This window comes from Fragaria vesca, linkage group LG6 (genome assembly GCF_000184155.1).
Source record: "Fragaria vesca subsp. vesca linkage group LG6, FraVesHawaii_1.0, whole genome shotgun sequence".
NCBI lineage: Eukaryota > Viridiplantae > Streptophyta > Magnoliopsida > Rosales > Rosaceae > Fragaria > Fragaria vesca.
Genome location: NC_020496.1, coordinates 35,119,019 through 35,131,144, shown reverse-complemented (window position 1 = coordinate 35,131,144; position 12,126 = coordinate 35,119,019).

The following is a 12,126-nucleotide window of genomic DNA, read 5'->3' as shown; positions in this document are numbered from 1 at the left end:
AAAAAAATAACTGATCACATGATGGTAGTAAGCTGAGTTAATTATTTCAGTAACTCCCACATTAAATCAATAACTCACACATCAATTCAATAACTCCCACATAATGCAACTAAAAGAATGGTAATAGTCTCATTAACATGGTTGCAACTTGCAACTAATGTTCATTACTACAACAATAATAGCTATAATCAAATATGGATTAAATTCATTGTGTTACCTTGAACTTTAGGTCATTCATCAGGTGTGTCCTTGTTCTTTTCTTTTAATCACGTGTACCCTTATACTTTGAAAATCTATCAAACTCAGATAAAATTCAAAATTACACCCAAAAGTGATGTCATAATCTGACGTGGAAGAGACAAGGATGTCCCACTTGTCAGTTTTTAACCCTCCAAAAAGGGTAAAGATGTCATTTTGCCAATTTTACTTTTTTTTATTGAATCTGATTTTTTTACTTTGACATTATTTTTTTATTTTTCTTTTCTTGTTTTCTTCTTCTTCTTCTCTCTCTCTCTCTCTCTCTCTAACTCTCTTCTTCCCAAAAAAAAATTTCAAACCCTAACCTTCCATGAATCTTTCTACCGGACCATGATTCAGACGACGGCGTCGCCGCGTTGGTGTAGTGTTGGTGCCGGGACCGACGGAGGCGAGCTGGCAGGAGGCGCAGTGGCTGCTGATGGTCTTCTTAGGCTCCCTTAGGGCTTTGAGAGCGGCACGGTGGGTCTTGAAGAGGACGAAGCCGTAGCCTTTGGGTTTTCCGGTGAGTTTGTCCATGACAAGATTGGAGTCCTCGACCTCGCCGAAAGGCTCAAAGGCGGAGACGAGGACTTCGCGAGTGGTGTCCCAACCGAGGCCGTGGACGAAGATCTTGCGGTGGGAGACGTCGACGTCGACGGTGCGGCGGATGCGTTTGCGGAGGGAGGAGTCGGCGGAGGCGGCGGAGGTTATCAGGGAGATGAGCTGCTCCTTGGAGTTGGGAGGACTCTGACGGGTTAGAGTCGGAGTCCGACCCGGACCCGGTTTGGGGTTGTTTGTGGCGGAGGTCTACTTCATCGTCGTTTTGTTCGGGTTGTGGTTCACAATGAAAGAGGTTTCATGGGGTTTTTTTGTAGAAGAAGATGTTGGAGGCTTGGAGCCATTTGGGGAGGTAAAGATTAAAGGGTTAGGGTTTGAAAAGAAATTTGGGAAGTTGAGAGTTGCAGAGAGAGATCGAGAGAGAGAGGAAGGAGAGGAGAAGAAAACAGAAAAGAAAAAAAAAAAAAGGATAGGTAAAAGTAAAAAAAATCAGTTTCAATAAATAAAAATAAAAATAAAATGGGACAAAATGACATCTTTACTCTCTTTGGAGGGTTAAAAACTGATAAGTGGGACATCCTTGTCTCTTCCACGTCAGATTATGACGTCACTTTTGAGTGTAATGTTGAATTTTTGTCCGAGTTTGATAGATTTTCAAAGTATAGGGGTACACATGATTGAAAAAAAAATAAGGACACACCTGATGAGTGACCTAAAGTTCAAGGTAGCACACTGAATTTAATCTATCAAATATCATCATTTGTTGATCACATCAACATGTTTCTCATTGTCCACAAATTGTCCAGATGAATCTCAATGAGACTATTAGTACGTATGATTAAATTTAGCTTTATTGTCTTTGTCAGAAGGCTTTGTAGAGAGCCACTTAATGTTAAGGCATGCGTCAAAAATGGTGACTATAGCCACAGCTATAGCCATATCATGATTCATATTAGAAGACGCAAATGTGTCCATTCATGGCTCTTGGTAGAACAATAGTTCTTAGTGTCTCATATTGAACATGTGTTCAAAAGTTCCATAAAAATGCATACAATTGCACCATGATATTGCAAAACTCATCCAAACAAATGGGAATAAGAACCATAGATTCTTTATCTAAATCAATAAGATATAGACAACCTATAAACTCATAAACTCATAAATCATGGTTAATGGTCTTAAGCAATAATCTTGCATCAGAGACCACATTGATCATACATCATGGATCCAATTATGTTGTTTAGAATTTCATGTTCATAAGAAAAAATATCAATATCGAAACTTCAGGTTCGAATCTTGAGAACAATGGATCACATGTACATGCATAAAACTTCAGGTTTATGCTTACACAATTAGATCTCCAAGTCTAATGTAATATTGAACTTCAGGTTCACAATCTCAAAAATGATTATTAGCGAAACTTCAGGCTCACTAATATAAGCAATTGTAAACATAGAATTGAGCAATATAAACAAAGTATATATGAAGACAATATATAATCAAAATAGAAGCTAACTCATAGATCGTGAGTATGAATAATAAACAACAAAAGTTGCATCAATATCTCATAGATCATCATAGAGTTCATAGAACGAATGAGCGAAAACGTATTGATAACGTATTATAAACTAAGAATGAGATAGAGAGAAAAGAGAAAAACAAAATGTAAGAGGAGGAAGAAGTGTCACTTTCATTCTCATTAGGCTCCTTTATATAAGAGTATGACTTACATCTTAAGGACATAACTAATGAATATTTATAAAGACATCCACATGTATTATAATATTTACATCAAAAAATAAATTTTGGATCAAGTCAACATAAAAATCAAAATTATGGCATAATAGTGGTAATACATTGGATACATTTAAGTTGACAGTCCCACCAAGAGATCGAAGGCAAAAACTACGAATTTACTACCTCTTGCACATGTAAAAAAACAGTCCTATACAGAAACCAGTTCTGTATACAACAGAAAAGGCAGCCACCCCTGCATAATCGAAGTAAACCCCATTAAAAGTTTATTGATCATTTATAATTTATTGGTAACTTGTATGATGAAATAAAAGAATAAAAAGATCTGTCAGCTATGTTTAGTCTAAAACTTTCTTTAATGAAAGGTAAAGTACTTCATTAGCATCTTAATAAGTTAACAACAGAACTCAGCTGAAATGAACAACATGAGTCAAAGAGTCACAAGACAATAATATCAAATTGTCATGAAACTAATACAACAACAAATAAACATTAAGCATGGAGAGGCCATTTCACAACATTAACATTGAAATTGATTTCGTTCAAAAACCCTGCATTGCAGGAGAGAGGCAATAAATTAAAGGTTGGTGGTGAAGAAGGTTCCTATTGTGTCGCAAAAAGAATAGGAAAAAAAGAAAAAGACAAAGAAGGTTACTAGCATTATTTTTGAAATCAATCCATCTCTGTGATCAACTATTCTTTTGATTTCTTGCTTGAAGAAGTCAACATCTCCCCCTTCTCCTTTTTACTATGTTTCAACTGTCAATATTGGTCTATATCTCTATGGTAGCAGTCCATATGGAACTAATATCTCAGACTTCCACTATTCCGACAGAACAAACATCAGGAAGTCAATAATTAATGCAATTTTATCAACTGGCATGGCCCAGAATCATGCAATGAAGTAAAAGATGAAGGTATAATGAAATAGTTTCCACCCAGAAAAGTTAAACTTAGTTTAGAATTTAGATGATGAAAAAATATCTCAACCTATCTAACTGGGGAATTGACCACTTTCGGAAAATTTTGTAGCACAAGATTGTGGAAATACTTTAGCTTGTTATTTATGGAAGTGAAGTTGCAGGGATTATAGCTAGGTTTCACCTTTTCAGCAACAAGTGATTAATTAATATATTACAATTGATACCTTGCAAAACCTAATGCTGGCCAACAACATTCCTTTTATCAAAACAGCATAAACTTTCATTATTTTGCCTAATTGTTTTACTCTAATGAAAAGATCTAGAAGGATAAATATTTTTAGTCATATTAGAAGCGCAATTGAATTTTAATCGACAGCATTTTAAGTAGCAACTAGCAATACCAGAAGCTAGCATTTTTTTTTTGAACAACGAAATTGATTTAATTCCAATCAATAGCCGGTTATCTGCCAAAGGCTAAGAGTTAAACAACTCCATACATCTCTGTGATGAGCTAGCATTTCACACTAAACAAGTACTTCCTTTTTTTATTACAGCAAATTAAGTCACTAAGAACATAGAGAAGGAGCAGAACAGCATTGAAAACATGGCTTCAGTCAAAAAAGTCAGCACAATATTTCATCAGATTCACAAGAGGTGTATGAATATTGAAGAAGTTAACAACAAATGTATGGGGCGTTCAAATTCAAAAACGTCACCTCCCAATTTCAGTAGTCTGTATGTCCGTATTGCAAACTTCCACTAATAATTAAGCATCCAAAATCCAACAAATTGAAAAGGAAAATATCACCTGTAATAAAGAAGGATCTCTTACCTGATTACTGAGGAGCTTCTGAGCTAGGTAGCTGAGAAAGAAAGAAAGACCCAAGAACGCATCTGTCTGCACTTAAACCTGCACCTATATATTATTTAGTTCGATGACTAAATAATATATAATAACTTTGATGTTAGTTGATCTACGATAACATTGATTTCGTTTATAAACACTATATTGCAGAGGAAGGTAGTTAATTATAGGCTCGAGGAGAAGAAGGTTTCTATTGTGTCACAAAAAGAACAGAAAAAAAAAAAATTACTAGCTAGCATTATATTTGAAATCAATCCATCTCTGTGAACAATTATTCTTTTGCTTTCTTCTTGCTTGAAGAAGTCATCTTCCCCTTCTCCTTTTTGCTATGTTTCAAATTTTAATTGTCTATATCTCTATGTTTGTAGTCCATGGCCAAGAGAGAAGAACACAAAGAATATAGGATAATCAGTATTCTTATATAAAGATGGACATTGGGGAAGACATTGGGAAAAGTCACGAGTTTTCGGAAATAAGGTACGTATTAATTAAGCCATTAATTAATGTATGGAACAAAGAGAAAATAACTCTTCTATGCAATTGTCTAGCAATGAGTAATCATATCAAGAATTGCACACAGGGCCAGCCCTGTGTGTTCGGAGGCTATAGGCGGAAAAAATTTCGAGGCCCCATAATAAATGCTCGGCGAACGCCGCCAGCCATGGCCTCTGGCCTAGTCGGCATATGACGGGTGTGGCCGGATGGGTGGTTTCTCGTAGAGATGGTCCCCTGGCTCGAAAGATTGGCTTAAAAGGCAAGCTCTCTCGGTTGAAGGATATGGCTGTTCCATAGAGGTGGGCTGAGATCGGAGAGGGAAGAGGATCTTGCAGTATTAGCGTGGTGCAGCGATCGGATGACCGGATTCGTTGGCCGGCGGCTGACGTGGCTTGGTGCGGTTGACGGTGCTCCGAGGTTTGATCCAAGTCCAAGTGCAGATCTGCATCATGGTTGGTGGTGGTGGGACTACTACAACCGGAGTCGGCCGCCGCTAGTCGGTCGGTGACGAGGGTGTTTTGGTAGGGTTTCTCCGGTGGTGGGGTGACAAGGTGAAGCAGCTTCATGTTTGGGCCGGGAGATTTGTTTGCCATTTGGGTTGGACCAATTGGGCATGTTTTGAGGAAATGTTAAAACATGCCCAATTAAGGCAGTTATGTTTTTTACCTGTTATTTTCTGTTTTTTGTCGTTGAAATAAGTCACCATTTTCTAATGGTTGAGGGAGGGCTATCCCGATTCTCTATTTTGTTTTTGCTTTTGTGTTTTTTAGTCAGTAGTGGATACTGGTGGGCTATGTCCTGGTAAGCGCACGCAGAGTACCATGTTTGTCCTAATCAGGCGGCGAGTTCCTTGCTTCGTCAAATGGTCGCAGCCTCCTAGTGGCAAGATGAACTTGGGGTCACTGGTTATTCCCAGTGGCATCATAGCCGGAAAGCTGATAGATATTGTAACTTATGGCTCTGTATGAGCGGTATTTTTCCGGTATGTCGCCAAAATTGTAAAGCAAATGGAGTAGCTAATGATGCACTCTTTGCTAAATGGTGCTTGTTAGAATGCATAGATTTTGTAGACATGCCTAATGTTAATTTAGGGTGTTCTTACAATATGGGGTTTACCCCCCCCCCCCCCCCCCCCCTTTTTTGTATTCTGAGGTTTCATTAATGGTTATGACGTGAGGGCTGCCGTTTAGTCCTTGTATTCAAAAAAAAATAAAAAAATAAATGCTCGGACGAAAAAAATTACCATACTATACAAGGACGATTTTCATTAATTCATTATATATTTTAAATGATTATGAAAATAGTTATTGGGTACGGCTATTTCCACCCCACTAAATACTCGGTTCACCTCACGCCATATTTTTTACCTTTAATGTTCCAATTCTGCCCTTAAAATTTTGAGAAAATCTGGTTTTTATTTTGTTTCTTTTATTTTTCTCAATCTGACAAAATCTAAAAATATATACAAATAGTCAAATATCTCATCAATATATTTGATGCAGACCTCCATTTTTCTCAAACCACATTCTATATATGTTCTCCTCGATCTCTTTCTTGAGTTCCTTCTTTACGATTATGAATATATATATATATAATAAATAAAAACGAACAATCCTACCATACTGTATAACCACCATGTTGAAGATTGAAGTGATTCTCAAATCTGATTTGAATTTGAAAGATGTAGAGAATTTTATTTTATTTTTTCCGATATAAAGATGTAGAGAATTATTGTTGTTTGGATTTTATAGATTTTAGTTTCATATTATATTTTCACAAAAATTATTGATTGTGGGGTTAGTATTGGAATATTTAGTTTAAAATTGAAATATAAGGTGAACAAAGTATTTGGTGGGGTGACAATAGCCGCACCCTAGTTATTACTCGGTTTGAATGAAAATTAGCTTTGATGAACTATGTTACTAGTAAACATATGATCAAAAATATAAAATAAATCTTATAAAATTAAGGTAGTAAAAAAATAAAATCTGAGAAAGAAATAGGGTGTAAACACCCAAAAAGTTTAAAATTCAAAAGTATGAATTAAAAGTTTATAATAAAAAATATAAACAGATATGAATATGACTATATAAAAAAGAAGACAAAAACTAAAAAAGAAAAAACTACAACATGTGGGATTAGAAACCAGATCTTCTGCAAACTGATCCAACTATTTACCACTAAAGTAGATACATCCCTATGGCAGTTGTTTACACTAAATAATATATATAGAGGCCCTCTTGAATTGGAGGCCCTAGACCTGGGCCTTGCTCGTCTTGGCTCAAGGCCGGTCCTGATTGCACGGATGCAAATTTGCCGACCACCTTTTTGTGCTCACCGACATATTCTAATGCCAAGTGTCTTTTTTCTTAACCATCTCTAACCATGGTTACATATAAAATTGTAATAAATGAATTCTATTTTTTTATTATTTTAACTTTATAACTCTTTTAAAAAAATAAATAATAAAAACAATATCTCCAAGTAAAGAATTGGTTGGAAACATATGGAAATAAAAACAAACAATAGCCGAAAAAAAAAACAGATGGATCTTTTCTTATGTTTAACTTTGTATATCGTTTATGATATTTTCATTACTTTTCATGAATGGTAATGTAACTCCACTCTTTGATTTTATGGTGTTATAATTGTCAAGGATGACTTGTTATTAAGTACATTTTGTTGTTTATCCTAGTTCTTTTTGTTCTCTGTAGTTTTTTATAAACAATTAAACAGGTAAGAATCGATGGTTCCATGAACCCATACAAATAAGATACTGGGTGTTCTAGAAAATAAAGCAAAGACCCAGTATGCGGGTAATAAAAGAAAAAAAGGCTTGCACATGTTTGAAATTAACTTAAAAGAAATAATAAATGCTAATTTTAAAAAGAGTTAAAGTTAAAATAAATAAAAAACAGAATTCATTTATTACAATTTTATATGTAACCATAGTTAGAGATGGTTAAGAAAAATGACACTTGACATTAGAATAGGTAAGTGGACACAAAAGGGTGGTCGGCAAATTTGCATCCGGAATTGCACAACAAAAAAAAAAAAAAAAAAGGTAAGATCTTGAGATTGTACAGTATTCTACTATTCTATATGTGATAAATGATAATATCGAGCTACTATCTCAGAACTTTCACTATTCCCACAGAACAAACATCACGAGGTCAATAATGCATTTTTATCAACAGGCACAGCCCCATGCCAGAATCGTACAATTAAGTAAGAATCGATACGTCAATCTATCTAACTGGGGAATTGACTACTTTCGGAAAATTTGGAAGCACAAAATTTGGGATTAATACTTTAGTTAAATATGAAGTGAAGGTGCTGAAGATTATAGCAAGATTTCACCATTTCAGCAACAAGTGCTTATAATTAATTACAATTGATATCTGCAAATTAAAACCTAATGCTGCCCAACAACAATCCTATCTCCAAATTTAAACGTACTTCCATTATGTCCTTAATTGTTCTACTCTAGTGAAAAGATCTAGAAGGATAAATTGCAGTCATATTAGATCCGCGATTGAATTTTAATCGACAGCATTATTTAAACTAGCAACTAGCAATACCAGAAGCTGTCATTTCATGCGAAACAAGAACCCATTTTCATAGCAAATTAAGACGCTAAGAACATTGAGAAGGAGCAAAACAACATTGAGAACTTGGCTTCAGCAAAAACAGTCGGCACAATATTCATCAGATACACAAGAGGGTGCGCATCAATATTGAGGAAGTTAACAACAAATGTATTGGGCGTTCGAATTTAAATACCCTCCCAATTCAGTACTCTCAGTGTCGGCATTGCAGACTTCCACCAGTAATTAAGCACCCAAAATCACAACAAATTGAGAAAGAAATTATCACTTGTAATAAAGAAAGAGCTCTTACCTAGTTAATGCGGAGCTTCTGAGAAAGAAAGAAGCGAACCAAGAAGGCATTCGTCTGCACTTACACCTGCACCTATTGATCTTCTGCATTCCAGTAGTACTTGGCAGAAACCATTAATCTAGGATCGAAGAGGTGCAGGTGCAAATGCAGATAAATGAAACCACCTTTGGCTACCAAATCAAAACAATACCACCAATCCAATCTCCCTCTCTGATCTGCAAAACCATGAAAAGACAGGATTGCTTTGCTCAATTTAATGGATCTTCGACTCTTCTGAGACTGAACTATATATAGGCCAACAGCCCAAACACACAAGCTATGCTTTTCTATTTTTGTATATGAGAGGAAGAGAAAATTGCAAGTAAAATTTGAGATGACGAAAGAGATATTTGCTACAGTGCTTTGTGTGCTATTATGCTTATTCCTGGCTGGAAAGATAAGCTAGGGTTGAAACACAAACAGAGAGTTAAGTACACAGTAGACACCCACAGATCCACGTGAAGGCAAGGGCGGAGGCACGTGGGGATTGAGTCCTCAGCCAATGGAATTGGAACAAGTACAAAATGTCATCATGCCTGTCCACCCCAAGCCTCGTGGTTGAAAGTAAAATGACGAAGGGGGTTTACATCACGTGGGATTTTTCAACTATATATATATAATGAATTCTGGAACATGGACCATCTACCAGCAGCTCCGGTTAAAAGCATTCGTCAACTTTTGTCCCTAGATGAGATACTATCTGGTGGAGTACGCAAAAATTGTAGCATTTAGGGTTTGGGTTTTATGAAGATAAGAGAGAGACTGCTAAATAGGGATATGAGATCTTGATGAGTTCGTTCTTTTCCGTTTTAATCAAGTCCTAAACACATAATCGACTATGCATTTGAACTAGTTCGGAGAAAAAACTCATTCGTATGGACTTGCATTTGTTCTTCAAAATGAGTTGGGGTCTGAAAAACCAGAAACAGGAAACATGGACGGACAGACTTCTTACGGCCAACTAGGCCTGGCAATTTGGCCAGCGGGCTGTAAACCCGCCCGAAACCCGCCCGCTAAAACCCGTTAAAAACCCGCCCGTTTATGAAACGGGCTGAAAAAAGCCCGCACGTTAGAAACCCGATATTTAACGGGCCGTGCGTGCTGAACCCGCTGGAACCCGTTGGGACCCGTTAAGAAAAAAAAACTAAAGGAAGAGGTTAGGTTAGAATGGGTTTGTGTTTGCGTTTGCCGTATTGGTGTTCGACTCACGTACTCTGGTGTTTCTAACTTTCAAACTTTCACTCTGGTGTTCGACTCACTCTGTGTTTGCCGTATTGGTGTTCGTCTGGTTCTCTTCTTTACAATCAGAAACTGATCGATCTCCTCCTCGAAAGTCTTTGAGATCGAAGAAACTGGATTCAACACTTCGACTTTGATAAGGTAAAACCAGTCTCTTCTTTGTTCTACTTTTTTCTATGAATTCGAGTTGGGTATTTGGTTAGAATCGAGATTAGAAGACTAAAAACACAGTGCTATTTGTTTTTGTTGGGTTTTCTTTCACCTCATCTGAAACTTGCTCACAAGGCTCAGAGGAGGTTTAGCTTTTCTGGGTTTTTGTTGATCTTGCTGTGGGTGAAAAGGGTTTGGGAAAAGAGGTGAAAAGATAGAAACTTAGTGTACAGATGTACCCAAAAGCCGGTTCAAGATCAAGGTGTCTCCTTTTTTCTTTAATTTTGTGTATTGGGGATATATTGTAATTCATATTTCTAACATATGCATCTGTTAATTAATATTGGTATTGATTTGAAGGATACCCAGTATCCTAATATAGATCAGTTTCTAATTTGGCTCCAGGGTATTGCTTAATGCTTGAGATTTGATAGTGGGATTGTGCTAGATGCCAATAAAGATTGGCTTTAGTGTTAGTATGATCACATTGTGATCTGCATTCTATGGCCAACTGTTTCATTGGCACAGTGACTATTGTTTGCTAATGTATATCTAATCGATACACATATTTATCAGATGTTTTCATCCATGATTGCAGAGACTAGAAACCCATTGTCATGTCGTTCCACACGTGAGAACCAACTTCACAATGCCTCAACACTCATTTGTCTAGCTGCTCCCAATTAAGGCCAAAGCTTGCCAACATCTACACAGGTAAGTTAGCAATGACTCCATGTGACTTAGAATAAACTGATTTTTTGTATTACCAGACTGGTGCGGTTCTGTTGTATTACCAAACTGATTTGTTGTTGACATTATTGTATACATGCATATCCAGTTTCAATCTTTATTTGCTTATTTGCTGGTCTATATATTTGTTTTTGCAGATGAGTTTGCATGATGAGTCTCAGGGTTTATCTTTGGGTGAAGAAGAAAATGTAGAAGGAGGTTCTTTACCTAGCAGAAGTCAGGCGGGAGGTGTGACAATTAATAAGAGAAGGAAGACGTCTACATGTTGGAGATCATTTGAGGAGCTTCCTCGAGGTCCTGATTCAGTACAACGTGCCAAATGCAGAAAGTGTGGAGTCATACTCAAATGTGGTTCGTCATTAGGAACAGGCAGCTTATTGTGGCACCAAAGTAAATGCTCATCTAGTGACACTACTGTAGTCTCACCACAGTCTGCCACACGCTCTGGTACGTTCAGTCATGCAAGATTTGTTGAGTTAGTGATTGAGGCAATAGTTAGACATGATCTACCTTTTGCCTTTGTTGAGTATGAAGGGATTAGAGATGTGTTTTCTTATATTTGTTCTTCACTTAGGCTCCCTTGTAGAAATACTGTTAAGGCTCGTGTCTTAGATATGTTTGAGAGTGAAAAGGTGAAGCTTCAGACTTTGTTGAGTTCAGTTAAAGGTAGAATAAGTTTGACTGCTGATTTGTGGCAATCTGTAGCCACTGATGGATACTTGACTGTTACTGCACATTTTGTTGATTCAGAATGGATATTGCAGAAAAAGATAATAAGTTTTTGTCATATGCCTCCTCCTCATAATGGTGTTGCATTAGCTGATAAGGTCTTTACCTTTTCAGCAAGAAAGGTAAAATAAATATAAATTTAGTTTTGTTTCATAAATATTAATTTAGTTTTGTTTCATCATAATATTAATAAGAACTTTTTTATTCTTTTAGAGAAGGAGAGTGTTAGCGTGGATGATCTTACTGAGGATATTTTCCATATGACATTGTTTGACCGTCATGATGCATTGGAGGAACAAGAAAGCTTCTCTTAAGAAGAAAAATTTGAATCATGTATTTTGTTTAATGAATATTTGTTGAATTATCATTTTATCTCTTAAGGGTTTGAATTTTTGTTCATACTGGTGTATTTTCATTTTGAAGAAGCTAGTATTTGGTTTGAGAGAATTGATGTTATGGTGTTGCAGAGTGTAAATTTTTTTTTAT